Source organism: Cupressus sempervirens, chromosome 10, assembly GCF_028749045.1.
Source record: "Cupressus sempervirens isolate cs-2001-9-10 chromosome 10, ASM2874904v1, whole genome shotgun sequence".
Classification (NCBI taxonomy): Eukaryota; Viridiplantae; Streptophyta; class Pinopsida; order Cupressales; family Cupressaceae; genus Cupressus; species Cupressus sempervirens.
Window position 1 is genome coordinate 665,995,662 of NC_143127.1, and position 14,416 is coordinate 666,010,077.

At 35.1% G+C, this 14,416-nt stretch overlaps 1 pseudogene; it reads left to right on the forward strand.

Moving 5' to 3' along the window:
• The first annotated feature begins 3,503 nt into the window (after nt 1–3,503).
• LOC149535592 (transportin-1 pseudogene) overlaps nt 3,504–14,416 on the forward strand; it is a 48,690-nt pseudogene continuing 37,777 nt past the window's right edge.

Genomic DNA, 14,416 nt, shown 5'->3' on the forward strand with positions numbered 1-14,416 from the left:
ACAGTATATACACTTGCTCTCCTAAAGATTTCTTCTCCTCATAACTTCGTATCCAAAAACTTGACTAAACCTAAATCTAAAAACTCTATTTATACTTGCTAAGACAGTCTACAGAACATTTTAGATTACTACAAAATAGGAAAACTGACCCAAAGAGACTTCCCACCAAAACAGCTGACAAAATATTCTAGATCAATATAGAAAAGGGAAGAATGACCCCACAATGGTCTGAACAAATCCTAAGAAAAGATCTTATCCTAAACAATTTATGTTGCTCGGTAACCTTTGCAACTCAGTATAGTCTGAAATGCGGCAACATGTACAATCTTTATATGGGTGCTCCTGCACCACCTCAATGGACACCACTAATTGAGGTATGTGGATTTAATTTGTGGTTCATGAAGGGGCTGAAATTCCCTGACCAGAATGCTCCAAGAAGTTGAAGCAGTCAATTTTACACTTGATATTACTCTGGTGCATTTGAAAGGATTCCAAATATTTTTCCACTAATCATGATAAAGGAAAAGGGGGCTCTTCCATAATAGTAGGTCCTAAATAGAGACCAAGGTGATTTTAACATGGTGGAGAGGCTATAGCATAAATCTGTAGGCTGTAAATTTGAATGCAAAGGAGGAAAAAATTCTTCTGGTAGAAGTGCAGTTTACATATAAGTTGGCTAACCCACTGATAGGAGGAAAGTCTGATCATAAAGGTATCTAGTCCTCTTGGTGTAATTTTCAGCAAAGCAATAAAAGGAATTACAGTAGACTGGATGGATTCTTTGCAAACAGTGAGTTCTTTATTTTCAAGTAGGGAAGTGGCAGTGGATGGATCAGGGTACCTTACTCTCTCTTAGATCATCATCCCATCTTTGCAAACATTTCCTACTCCGGTCAAGCCCCGGGTCCTGGAGGGATAAAAGAGGCCTTTTCACTTGATACCTCCCTTCTAAATGATGAAGATGTGTGTTCTGCTATCAATATTATCACACAATTTTATTTGAAGGTGATTGACCATGGGTTTGCTTTTGAGTTGGAAGAGTTCAGATTGTGGGTCTGCCTTTGCCATGTGCTATTGCATTCTCTTCTCCGCAGAAGATACAGGTCATAATATGGAGGCATTCAGAAACAAGATTAGAGGCATTATCCCTAATAATGTCAGGGAAGATGATTGCAGGATGATTGCAGAAATGTCGTGAAGACCCAAATAAGGCAATTGCTGATTTGGCCAATGACAAGGCTCCTAGACCGGATCATCTACTAGCTAAATTAGATTGGTGAAGATCTTAACCAAGTGTATCAAGAAGCCTTTGAAAAGAAGTCTCTAGGCTCTGAGATAAATAGTGGACTCTAAAACTTATTCCAACAAGAGGTGATAAAGCCTTAATAATGAACTGAACACCAGTCACTTTATGAAATGTATCCTATTGGCAAAAGTTATAGCTAAGAAACTGGGAGATATTTTACCAAAGACTATAAGTCCTACTCAGATTAGTTTGGATGGGAGGCTACGGATTGTGCAAACGAGAGTAAGCTAAGTTATGATGGAGTGGCTTGGATTCGCTAAAGACAGTTATATCTATGGTCGTGAATGATGCTAAGGCTATGTCTGAGGTCAATAGTGTTACGTCTGATCCTTTTGCCCTTTCTGGGTCAAAAAGGCAAGGACGTCCTTTTGCCCCTATTTTATATGTGATTGTTGTTGATGCTATATATTACACACCAAGGGATGAAGTGATCTCGCCTAAAGTTGAAGGGATCATATTCCCAAATGAACAGATTACTAATATCCTATTTGTGGATGACCTCTCTATTAAAATTAGTTTGGAAGAAGAAAAATTTGCAGCCTTGATGACCAACTTGGCCATTTTCTGCAAGGCTTAAAAATTAAAGTATCCATTGCCAAATCTATAGTGCTTGATTGGGATGATTCTCCTAGTTGATTGAACAGATCTTCTCTTGGATGGGGGTGACCAATACATGTGGTTGGGTACTTTGAGCATCCCTCTTATGTGGCGTCTTCTTCTGCTCAGATTACCTCTGCGAAGCACGGGACTTGTTTGGGATAAATAAGAATGTTATGGATGTTGAACTTTGGAAGTTGACAAACATTTTCAAGGGTAACAGCCGACACCTTAGTGAATATCTACAGAAGTTACAGTTTTCATGAAACTAAGCAGGAGGAAATTGCAGGACCTTGTGAAGGATGGAATTGCAGATATCTTTCCAGGGGAAGTTGCTCATAGCTATACCTGGACCAGACACACTGAAGAGGGTTTGAGGATACTCTACACAACCTCACAGCAGAAATGAGGGACCAAAATGAAAAAGAGAGACAGAATGTGGATCACGTTATCCCACAGTCTGATGTTCCACTTGCTACTGTACCTTTGGATGTTGACGAGGTTCCTGGAGCAGAATATCTGAATCATCGTTATGAACAGTTCATCTTGGTAACAAGGTCATGCTTTGGCAAGATGAGGCTACACGATAGGTTGCCTAGGTGCACAGATATCCAGTCTGATCATACTGTGATTTCCTAGTTATAGTTTTTTATAACCTGAAATGTATAGCTCGTATATGTCGTAAATTTTTGTATTGGTCTGGTAATCTGCCTATGATAAAGTAATATGATCAGAACTAGCAACTGTATCAGGGTTCCTTGATATTCAATAGAAAAAATGTTAAACTCAAAAACCCTCGCAATAACTCAAAAACCCTCCCAATAATTTATCGGTAACAGTAAATTTGCAGAACCACTCCAAAAATATATTAACATAATTGTCAAAATCAAGTTGTTGGCCTCCCCTGATTTGAAATGTTTTCCAAACTAACTGAATAAAACTGTTCGCACATTGATAAGATTATACTCTTCCAGCCATCGCCGAAATACACACTTTCAAGAGCTAAACGTTTCAAGAAGATCCATTACAGTGAGAAATAAGAAAACCTTAATGTTTTAAATATCAACTATCGAATAAAGACCAATCATCTGATGTTTATCTTTTTCCTGAAACTGACGAATACGAAGCTCTTACAAGTTGTACAAAACCCTAACCCTTGTCATTCTACTATAGACTAGATGAAATAGATGAAAAACGGGAACAATATACAAATACAAAACAATAATCACATTAACTAAAAGCAAAACACATCAATCAGTAAGACACCAAAACCCTAATATTCCAAGAAATCATCATCAAAGAAAAGCCTCTGATAGTGAGACTTAAAATGTAGATCTGTGTCACCACACGGTCAAATGTGGTACTGCTATGCGCTCTAAGTAATGAAACTAGAGCAAGCAAGGGATCGATTATAATATGGGCAACAGGGAAAAAGAGGAAACCAATGAATTTGATTGCCTCGGCAACGTTGCCATGGCATTAACACCATTCAGCTTTCAGATCCACTACTCTGAAACCACACAAATGCCACCATCCGCTAAGACAATATATGAAAGACTCTTTACAGAAATCATTGATTGACCACACCTCTAATATTAGAATGTCGCAATTTATTCTTGAACAACCCAATTTAATCATTCAATTAGGGTTTCGTGACCCGGCTTTAGGGTTCGAAAGATTTATCGTGGACCAAGCAAATTATTCGGGGGAATCGCTCGGCTTTTTCGTTGGGGAAACACTTTTCGTTTTGGTGGAGTTGGGTTATTGTTAGTACCCTGCATTGTTTTCACTAATTATAGGCTTATATTTGGGAGCTTTGTTTTCGGATTTTATAAATTTTCTGAGAGTAAATTTTATCTTTTATTTCCACTTTCTAAATGTTTCTATATATCGTTTATATTTCTAATTTAAATTATTTTATTCTCTAAATTTATAATTCAACCTATAGTTTATATTATCTACTTCCACATTTGAAGGATTTTGTTTACCCTTTCTTTATAAGAACAAACTCATTTCATAGTAGAAAGCTCAAATTTTAGCTATTTGACTCAAATTTTGTCATAAATGTTTTCATTTTTTCATAATGTTGTTTGTTATTCTCAATTTGATCTCAATTTTCTAATATTATTCTCTTGCAAATTTATCTTTGAAATCTAGTCATTTTTTTTTCTATTTGTATATGTTGATATTCTTGAGGTATAATGATTTCCAAATTGGAAAAAAAAAAAAGGTATTCATATCTTTTTGAATTCCATGTTGATGTCTTTTAAAAACGTAGAGATGTTTCTATCTTGTTTTATAATTATTTTCAATGATAAATAAGGTTCTTCAAAGAAAATATAGGAAAATTGTAAGCTACTTATCAAAAACTTTAGTAATAGATTATAATGAAAAATGAAAGTAAATGAAGAAAAACATAAAGCAATGCTTAAAATGGAAAGTCTACTTTATAAAAAAGGTTGTATTGTTAATTAGAAAATTTATACAACTTGCAATGAGGACACCTTTAACAAGTTGTCAATTTTGAATAGAGGAAGATGGCTTAATGTTTCATAAATCTATATATAACAACAAAATATTTAATTTTATTTTTTCTTTAGTTAATTATAAATTTAAGCACTAATTTATGTTTGTTTTAAAAATTAAAAGAATACAACTTAACTTAATATAGAATTTGAAAAAAAAGTATAATAGAATAGTAATGTTTTGATAAGTAATGTTTCTTAATTATTATTAATAATATAGATAGATTTTATGGAAATCTAGATTTTGGTTTTAAAAATTATTTTAAAATTATTGATAACTTCTTTTAAAAAATTAAAATATGTTAATAAAAATATTTTATAGTTAAAATATATAAATATTCTATTATGATAAAGATTTTAATTTTGAATTAATTAGAAAAATATTTATTTTTTAAGTCTACATAGATTTTAGTTAAGATTTAGAAAGATTTTGTTGAAATAAAAAATTATGTTTTTAAATTAATTTTAGAAAGGTAATGACTCATTTTAATTCTTTTTAAAAATAGAATTAAGTTTAATTTATAGAATATTTTGGGCTTGCATGTAAAAAAAATATAATAGTAATTTTCTTTTGAAATCTATATTAATATTTATTTTTTTATTATACAACTAAAATGATGTCATATGTTAAATAGCAAAAAAATATCTTTAGTTAGTAAATAATATTGTATTTAAATATGTATAATAGAAAATATATATCTTAAATTATGATTAAAGGGTACACAAATTAAGGTTAAAATTATTATTATTGTTATTCTTAATCCTAAATGATAAAGTATGGTTTTAAAAATCATAATCCTAACACTATATTCTTATCTAAAGTTCTATCCCTAATCAAACTCTAGCCTTAAACATAATTCTAAAAAAGATGTAAAACAACATCATAACCCTATTCCTACTCATATTGCTAATACTAGATGTTAAACCCTAACCCCAACTCTTAATGGTAATCCATATTCCTAATTGCTAAACTATAACTTTAAATACTAACCCTAATACAAACCTTACTATCCTTAACCATCATACCAAGAATTGTGTAAACCCTTAGTCTAATTCTAATTCTATACATAAACCTAACCTCATGACTACCCATTTGTGGAAAGTACACGTGACACATGCTACCTATTGAATTTATACTTTATTTGATATCAAATTTTCAAGTCTAAGTTTAGGTTTTCGATTTGTTCTTTATATCTATATTTGAACATACTCAATATAGAGTTTCTCTTTATTATTTTCCTTAACTTATATTCACTTTCTTAGCTTTTTTTTTAGCATTTAAAGGGTAAAAGTATTTACAATTGTATTGAAATCTTAATACCAATTAAAGTAGTTTAATGTAAAATTATGTGAATAAAATATAGAGAATAAGATCTCTAGATGATAAAAGTGAACTAAATGTCATAAATACTAACACATATCACCACATTTTAAAAAAATTGTACTCAATCAACTCAAGGGAAAAACATAATATGATGCAGAGCCACACCTTGGAAAGCTCAGGAGGAATAATCACTCGACTAAGTTACTTCAAGGGGGCACGTACATTAATCAGCCAGGATCGTACTCGAATCGACTTCAAGATAATATATAAATATCATGGATGTTCGCAGCTGCTCCTTCCCCGTTGCATGGCAACTTTTCTACAACGCCTTCCTCGTGGTCTTCTTTTCCACGAAGATCTACATGCAACCTCCGCATGGGTAGCGATCGGGCGCCATTGTATTGTAAACTCGATGCTTGAAAAACACCGCAATCTCCAACCTTTGAAGAAGACAAGGAGAGCAAGTCTAATGGCAGTGATTCAGTCTTGAGAAAGTTTGAATGTGGATTCTGCCTGAGGGAGTTTGGGAACTCGCACTTCTCACTGTGTCTTCAACTCCCGCTCGAAATTCCCAATGAAAAGTTCTACCTTTTCATACGAATATGATCTTCCTTGATGCAAACAATTTTCTTCAGCCCACAAGTTGCGCAATTCGACTCAGCAACTCCATATAACCTGACAAAATCTGTCAAAGCTCTTGCAGAGTTCCGTTACTAATAGTACCAAAAGGAGGGTTGATTTTCGGTCCTCTTAGTGCGGTCTACTTGCTTTGGCTCTCCTCGTAATAACCAGCCTCGTACAGAAGGAATTGAATAGTAAATGGAAATAATTATAATGCCGCTTTCCTTTCAGACATCGTTCCAATACGTAACAGTATAGATCTAATCCAAAAAACCAAAAAAAAATTGCTCTATCACTGAACAAGACATACACAAAAACTGAACTTTCTCTTCTAATCAAACTCGAATATCCCTTACATGGCCTCCTTACCTATTTAAAATTGACTCTCCTTTTCTAATAAAAGGATGAGTTACATTTTTTCGTCTTCTATCCAAGAAAAGGATAAGAAACCGAAAACCGTCAACCACCTATTATTGGACTCTGACAATCATGCAGTAGGCCACATGTTTCTTTTCCGTCTTCTATCCAAAAAAGGATAAGAATCTGAAACTGCCTACTACCTATTATTGAAATCTGACAATCATTAAAACTATTCAAATTTAAAGAATCTACACCCGGTCCTAGGTGGCTATATCTGGAGAGCTCATCGAACTGCTACTCTAGGTATGCCACCACATGTAGGACGTTTATTGAAAACATCAATTTTAAAACATACAAAACATAAAACTTTCCTATTCTATTTCTCGCTCTGCTACTGCAGCATACTCCCCTGTAGAAAGAATCTCAAGTCCACTTGAGATGAGATCGTGAACTGATGAACCATGTTTGCTAATTTGTTGCTCATCCATCCAAATAGCCTTTGTCACTGGTTTGTTCTTCCATTTGACTAGATACTGAGTGTATTGTCGTCTATGAGTTTTCTTTATTTTTGTATCTAGGATTTTCTCCAACTGAGGTGGCGTTGGTTTAGGTAGCTATTGCAGATCTTCTGTTACTGAATCTTCTTGTACGGCTTGTGTTTCAGAACCTCTGTATCGTGTGAGATCACAAATATTGAATATGGGTGAAATACCAATGCCTGTAGGTAACTGAACTTTGTAGGCATTATGTCCATATTTTTCCAGAATTTGACAAGGACCAACCTTCTTAGGTAGTAACTTTGTATGCTTCGTTTGAGGTAACCTCTCTTTCTTCAGATATACCCATACTAAATCACCAACTTCGAATTGTACTTCTCTTCTTTTCTGATCAGCAACTTCTTTGTACTTTTGATTTGAGTTCTGCAGCTGCAACTTGACTTGATCTTGGACCTCTTTAATAGCTTCAGCAAATTCCTTCGCATGTGAACTACTTGGAAAAGTATTTGGAAGTTCCCTCAACTCGAGAATTCCTCTTAGATGTGTACCATACACAATCTGAAATGGAGATTTCCCTGTGCTTCTATTCACTGTTTCATTGTATGAGAATTCAGCCTGAGCAAGTATGGAATCCCACCTTTCTCCATGTTGTTTTGTAAGGCATCTCAATAGATTTCCCAAAGATCTGTTGACAACTTCTGTTTGGCCATCGGTCTGTGGATGATATGCAGATGAAAATGATAAATTTGTGCCAAGTTTCTTCCAAAGAGTCCTCCAAAAATGACCCACAAATTTGCCATCTCTATTTGAAACAATATTTAGTGGTAGTCCATGAATTCGCACTACTTCCTTGAAAAAAAATCTGCAATGTATGATGCATCTTTGGTGGATTTACACGGTAAGAAATGTGACATTTTACTGAATCTATCCACAACAACAAAAATGCTATCATACCCCTTCTGAGTTCTTGGTAATCCCATAACAAAATCCATACTAATACTTTCCCATGGTCGTGAAGGAATAGGTAAGGGCTGATACAATCCTACATTGGTACTTTTACCTTTACCTTTCTGACAAATGGTGCATTCTTCTACAAACTTCCGCACATCCTTTTGTAACTTTGGCCAAAAATAGTGTCTACAAACCAGCTCTAATGTCTTATCTAGTCCAAAATGACCAGATAATGCCCCACTATGTTTCTCCTGTATTATGTTATCTCTCATTGAACACTTTGGGATGCAAAGTTGTCCTCCCTTGAACAATAATCCTTCTTGTACCAAAAAATCAGAATATTCTCTAGTGTACCTTTCATCCAAATTAATACATGCCTGATAAATGTCTTTGAAATCAACATCATCAACATACATACCTTTCAGATTTGAAATGCCTGTAGTTTCCAACTGAATTTGTGACGTAGTCAAAGTTCTCCTGCTTAATGCATCAGCAACCTTATTTGTTACTCCCTTCTTGTGCTTGATAGAAAATGTGAATGCTTGCAATGTCTCCACCCATTTCATGTGCCTATGATTCAATTTCTCTTGACTGCTTATGAAACTAATTGCCTGGTTATCTGTGTATACAATGAATTCCTTGGGTAACAAATAGTGCCTCCATTTCTTCAGGGATTGAACAAGTGCATACATTTCCAAATTGTATGCTGAATATCTCTGTTTGGCTTCATTGAGCTTCTCGCTGAAGAAGGCTACAAGTCTATCCTCTTGACTAAGAACACCTCCTATGGCTATGTTGCTTGCATCACATTCAATCTGAAAGACTTTATTGAAATCAGGAAATGCCAGGACTGGTTGACGGGCCACTTTTTGCTTAAGAAGTTCAAAGGCTTTATTGGCTTCTTCTATCCAAACAAATTTACACTTTTGCCCTCCTTTTATAGTGTTCAAAATAGGTGCACAAATCAAGCTGAAATTTTTGATAATTTTTCTATAGAAAGTGGCCAAACCATGAAAACTTCTAACTGCTGCAATAGTTCTAGGAGTTGGCCAAGAAAGAATTGCACTTACCTTATCCTGATCCATCTTGAGTGTTCCCTTTGAGATCACAAAGCCAAGGTATGTCAATTCTTCTTGCATAAAACTACACTTCTCCATATTGATCATTAGCTTTTCCTCTTGTAACCTTCTCAACACGAAATCTATGTGTTTCAGATGCTCCTCTTTTGTTTCGCTGAAAACCAAAATGTCATCTAGATACACTATCACAAACTTCCCTGTAAAATCTTTCAAGACTCCATTCATAAGCCTCATAAACGTACTAGGAGCGTTAGACAATCCAAATGGCATTACCTTCCATTCATACAATCCCTCATTTGTTTTAAATGTTGTTTTCCATTCATCTCCTGGCCTAATTCTTATCTGATGATACCCGCTTTTCAAATCAATCTTTGAAAAATATCTCGCTTTTCCTAAACAATCCAGTAAATCTTCTATTCTAGGCATTGGAAATCTATACCTTATAGTGATCTTGTTCAATGCTCTTGAATCTGTGCATAATCTCCATGTTCCTTCTTTCTTTGGTGCTAGAACTGTAGGTACTGCGCATGGGCTTAGACTTTTACCAATCAAACCAGCCTCGAGCAACTCTTCAATTTGTCTTGCCATTTCTTCATTTTGTTGTGGTGTTAGCTTATATGCCACCTTGTTGGGTAATGTTGATCCTAGTATGAGATCAATACAATGACTGATTTCTCGCACTGGTGGGAGACTTTTTGGTATTCCATCAGCTATAATTTCTTGGTACTTGCCCAGAATTGGTTCCACTTCGTCAGGTACCTTTTACTTCTTCTTTTCTATCACTTCCACCTTCAAGTTTGAAGACTCCATCTCTGAATTTTCTTCCTCTGTTTGATTTGTAACATCATTCTGTAATTTGTCTTTGAGTACAGGAACCAGTGCAAAGAGTGGGCTGTTATTTCCTTTCACTTCTTTCAAGAATTCTTTCTTAACCATCATCATAATTTTGGCATCTGCGGCTTTTGATTCTTCTTGATTTGGCTCAACTAAAGGTATTAGTTCAATGACCTTTCCATTCTTTGTAATGGTGTACGTATTCTTCACTCCATCATGATGTGCCTTGAGATCATATTGCCATGGTTTGCCGAAAAGTAAGTGGCATGCATCCATATCAACAATATCAAACAATAATCGATCCTTATAGGCTCCGATATGAAATTCCACCCAAGCTTGCTCTTCCACTATAGTATGTTGCCCTTTATTTAACCAAGATATTCTGTAAGGGTAGGGGTGTTGTATTCTCGGTAGCTTTAACTTTTCCACCATTTCAAGAGACACAAATTTTTTTGTAGAACTAGAGTCTACAAGTACCTTACAAACTTTTCCTCCAAATTTACAGGTAGTTCTAAAAATGGACTTCCTTTGTGGTGGTTCTTCTCTGACAGGCCTTTTTAACAATGTTCTTCTCATCATAAGTACTTCCCCTTTTTCCGGACAACCACGACTATCTGAGTCCTCTTGTAAATCTGCTTCTTGTGCTAGGTGTATTCTTCTTTCGCCCTGAGTACTAGAGCTTGCTTTTCCTGGACATTTGTATGCCATATGACCTTCCTGATCACAGTTGTAGCATCTTATTGGTCCATTCGTCCTTCCTGGTGATCTTCTTCTAAAATTTGGCCTTCTACCTATGAAACTTTCTCTGAAATTATCAAAATTATTAACTTCATTATGCATCTCCTGTTGGGGCTGAAAATTTGAACTCCTTCCTCTTCCTCTGAATGGTTGTCTTCCTCTGCCTCTGTTACTATTTTCTTGTCTCCTTTTGATTTTCTCTTCTACCTTCAAAGCTAGCTGATAGCATTTAGTGACGGTGTTTGGACTCAGCAACTGCAACTCTTCTTGTATGTTTATCCTCAAACCATTTAGGTATCTTGCTACCTTGATACTCTCAGGTTCTGCGAATTTTGACCTTAGACTTAACTTCTGAAATTCTTCTGTATAAGTACAGACATCCATATCCCTTTGTCTGAGATTCTGCCTTTTCTGATTCAACTGTACCTCATAATCTTCAGGGAGGTACGTTTCTCTTATCATCGACACCATCTTCTTCCACGAACAGATCTTCCTCTTACCTTCCTTTACCCTTTCCTCTTGCACGAAATTCCACCATGTAAGGGTTGCTCCCTTCATTCTGGACTTGGCCAATTTAACTTGCTGTGACTCTGAAACTTTTTCACATTCAAAATGATTCTCCAAGGCTTCAATCCATTCCAACACTAATTCAGCGTCCATCTTTCCTATAAACATAAGTAAGTCAATGGGTTTTCCTCCCAAAGCCTTTAAAGCTTTTAAAAATGGCCTCTCGTTCTCAACTATTCTATCTTCTTCACTGTCAGGTACATCTTCTTCTTCTTCCATTCCTTCTTTCATGTCTTTCTTCTCAACTATATTCTGCATATATTCCAACTTACTGGCTAGTTCTGCCACTATCTCCTTCAACTCTCTATTCTCATTCTGGAGAAGTTCTTCTTGCTCCTCGATCTTCTTCGCTAACTCTGCATTGGTCACCATCTTGCTTGACCCTACTGAAGAATCCTGATCAGGGGCGTTCAACATATAACTTCACAACCTGCAACTCTCAGGCTCTGATACCAAAAATGATGCAGAGCCACACCTTGGAAAGATCAGGAGGAATAATCACTTGACTAAGTTACTTCAAGGGGGCACGTACATCAATCAGCCAGGATCGTACTCGAATTGACTTCAAGATAATATATAAATATCATGGATGTTCGCAGTTGCTCCTTCCCTGTTGCATGGCAACTTTTCTACAACGCCTTCCTCGTGGTCTTCTTTTCCACGAAGATCTACATGCAACCTTCGCATGGGTAGCGATCGGGCGCCATTGTATTGTAAACTTGATGCTTGAAAAACACCACAATCTCCAACCTTTGAAGAAGACGAGGAGAGCAAGTCTAACGGTAGCGATTCAGTCTTGAGAAAGTTTGAATGCAGATTCTGCCTGAGGGAGTTTGGGAACTCGCACTTCTCGCTGTGTCTTCAACTCCCGCTCGAAATTCCCAATGAAAAGTTCTACCTTTTCATACGAATCTAATCTTCCTTGATGCGAACAATTTTCTTCAGCCCACAGGTTGCGCAATTCGACTCAGCAACTCCATATAACCTGACAAAATTTGTCAAAGCTCTTGCAGAGTTCCGCTACTAATAGTACCAAAAGGAGGGTTGATTTTCGATCCTCTTAGTGCGGTCTACTTGCTTTGGCTCTCCTCGTAATAACCAGCCTTGTACAGAAGGAATTGAACAGTAAATGGAAATAATTATAATGCCGCTTTCCTTTCAGACATCGTTCCAATATGTAATAGTATAGATCTAATCCAAAAAACCAAAAAAAAATTGCTCTATCGCTGAACAAGACATACACAAAAACTGAACTTTCTCTTCTAATCAAACTCGAATATCCCTTACATGGCCTCCTTACCTATTTAAAACTGACTCTCCTTTTCTAATAAAAGGATGAGTTACATTTTTTCGTCTTCTATCCAAGAAAAGGATAAGAAACCAAAAATCGTCAACCACCTATTATTGGACTCTGACAATCATGCAGTAGGCCACATGTTTCTTTTCCGTCTTCTATCCAAAAAAGGATAAGAATCCGAAACTTCCTGCTACCTATTATTGAAATCTGACAATCATTAAAACTATTCAAATTTAAAGAATCTACACCCGGTCCTAGGTGGCTATATCTGGAGAGCTCATCGAACTGCTACTCTAGGTATGCCACCACATGTAGGACGTTTATTGAAAACATTAATTTTAAAACATACAAAACATAAAACTTTCCTATTCTATTTCTCGCTCTGCTACTGCAACATAATAGAGTTGAGTTGACTAATTTTTAAATTTAAATATTTCTAAGATGGTGGTCAAATCTACATCTATATGGTTGAGTTCATGGTCACAAAGATAATCCTAGGAGTTCAAACTACTTGACTTAGGTGGATATGAACTATACTAGGGTTGATGTATGCATATTTATGTAATTAATTGAATAATTTCTAACTATTTACAATACTTATGTCGATAAGTTGGGGCTAAATATGTTGAATTCATGTGTGCGTAGAGGGAGGAAAATGCTATAGGAATGAGCCAAACTCAAAATCATTTGCATATGTATACATATATAGATCATCTTCCAAAAAGAGAAAAAGAGTACCTTACAATTTGCATGGATATGTAAATTTTAGCTTATCAATAATATCTTACTTTTCAATAGCAGGTTTCTCTCAAAATTTCATAACACTTTTTACACTCAATCTAAAATAAAAGTGTTAAAATGTCTTTAAAAATAATATGCACATGAGATCTAAACATGCCTCTTGGGTTAATGTTAGTTTCTCTTCCATACTATTAATTTAAGATTTCACTTTCACTCATGTATTCTCAAAGTTTTATTCTTGTTCATTTTGATTTTCTGAAATTCAAACTATTATATTTTATGTCATTCTAAGTCTATTCCTTTGATCAAAACCTCAATATAATTTATGTCATGTTTTCATCCCCATCAAATATATTACTCCTATTGGCTTATTGTTGCATGTGCAAAAACATGCAACTGCTAGTTTATGCAATTCTATAAATACTCAAATTCTAAAGTTTGACAAAATTTCTATTTTTAAATTAATTTATGTTAGTTTATTTTTATTTTTCAATTGATCAATTGTAATTTTTTTGGGGTTTTATACTATTTTCATAGTTCAATAATTCAGAAATATATCTGAACATTAATTACACTTAATAGTACTTCCTAACATTGCTAGTTGTCCGGATAATGTGACTGTCCTCGATGTCAGTGATTGGACCTTCAATGGGCAATAAACTAAAGCAAGACAAATTGCTTTTTATTATTCTGTTAGTTCCCTTGTATGACTGTTGATACTCAGCACCTGCAGGTGGCCGAGAATTCGTCTGGCACCATTAATCCCGTTTAACCCCAACAAACAATGGTTAACTTTCATAATCACCTCACCCATGATCTCTACATTCTGGTACCACCGAGATGCCAGCAACTTTGAATTATTAGGTGGCATTATCAGTCTTACAATTAATATTTTATTCTATTTTGTCATTAATACAGTGTGAATGAAAGAATTATAAAAAAAAAAAAACATCCAATGATATTATGTGTATGAGAAGCC